This window comes from Pinus tabuliformis, chromosome 4_2 (genome assembly GCF_031772625.1).
Source record: "Pinus tabuliformis cultivar Carrire ecotype Pingquan chromosome 4_2, CPIR1, whole genome shotgun sequence".
NCBI classification, from domain to species: domain Eukaryota; kingdom Viridiplantae; phylum Streptophyta; class Pinopsida; order Pinales; family Pinaceae; genus Pinus; species Pinus tabuliformis.
Window position 1 is genome coordinate 88,787,573 of NC_142304.1, and position 1,556 is coordinate 88,789,128.

The following is a 1,556-nucleotide window of genomic DNA, read 5'->3' on the forward strand; positions in this document are numbered from 1 at the left end:
CATGTTGTCAAACACAATTTGATGAACCATTGAAGCTCAATGGGAGTATAGGTACTTGTTAGTGCAAGACATGTTTCTAAGGATGGTTGGTAGGGAGGCCCCAAAATGAAGCTAAGGAAAAATTTTGGAGGGTGGTTGTAGACGCTACAACACTCTTATGTACTACAAGAGAAGCCAAGGTAAGACTCCAAGAAACCTAGCCCTTAGCTTGAGTTATTAGGAGCTATTTATAACAAATGATAATGGCGTTTGGGCTTCTAGATGACTCTTAAAATCCTAGGAATTTTCATATTCTATAGATGAATTATTACATTCCATATGTGGCTTTTCACATTCCACATGTGTCCCTTGGGCTTTATTACATACAAATTATTACAAAACATAAACTACATATGAGACTGTGGCTATATAAGAAAAAAATGATAATAGGACAAAGTCTTATCAAATTGACAAATCATTTTCTTCCTCATGGAACTCATTGGTGATGTATGTGTGCTATGCTCTGGAATCAATAGAGATGACTCTAACCTAAACTGGAAAGTCCACTTCATATTGTATTTTCACCTCTAGTGCCTCTGTCAATATGGTCTTGGAGCTATATTTTACATTATTCCACAACCACGGGAGCTTCATGTGAACTTGGATTGGCATGACGGAATATTGTAGAATAATGTCTTTGGTGATCTCCTAGACTTCCTATTCTGATGGTTGCAGGATATGTTCTATATACTACATGATCTCCTGGAAGTTGATTTTTGAAACCATTGTGCAGATGACGATAAGAAAAAATGGTGTTAGTCATATGTCCTCCAAGGCAGTTGTAGTTCTATTGGTGCAGTCTCAACTGTACTCGTACCATTTCAATGGTAACCCTATCTTTCATAACCAACTGTGGTGATTAATTTAGACACTTGGAAACCCATTCCTGAAGTTGCTCAGCTGCTTTTATTTCCACTTTCAGTAGCTTCAATAATTCTTGTGATTTCTTCTAAATTCCAATGAGGGGAGACACCACTTGTTGTAGAAGTATCATCTCGTCATATAACTGTGCCATGGTGTCCTCCATCATCCCTAGTTCCTCCTGCATGGTTGACTACAATTCTATTATGTTGAAGCTTTGTGAATATAACCATTGACTCTTCCCAGCAAGGTTTTCTATATATTTCTTCACTGCAACCAGCTCTTTCCTTAATCGTGCATTTTCATTCAACAGCAGAGTGAACCTGTGCTTTTGTAGCAAAAGAAACATTTTCGACCATGATTTCCCTACGATTCCTTCTTGTATTGTTTGTTATCACCTTCTCTATTGATAATGGGACTGGGCTTTTAGGATCATTCGAGAAGTATCTTTTCCATTGTTGCATGATCCTCTTCTTGAGTTGATCAAACTTGGCATTTCACACATCCATGACTCTATCTTCTCAAAGAGGTGTAATTCCCATTTCACCAAATGGGAGATGACCACTCATGAGATGATGTTCCTCTGGAGAATCTGGTTCATGATCTATTGTTTAGATGGTATCCTCCTCTCTTGCTTTATCTCCAAAGTCAACTTT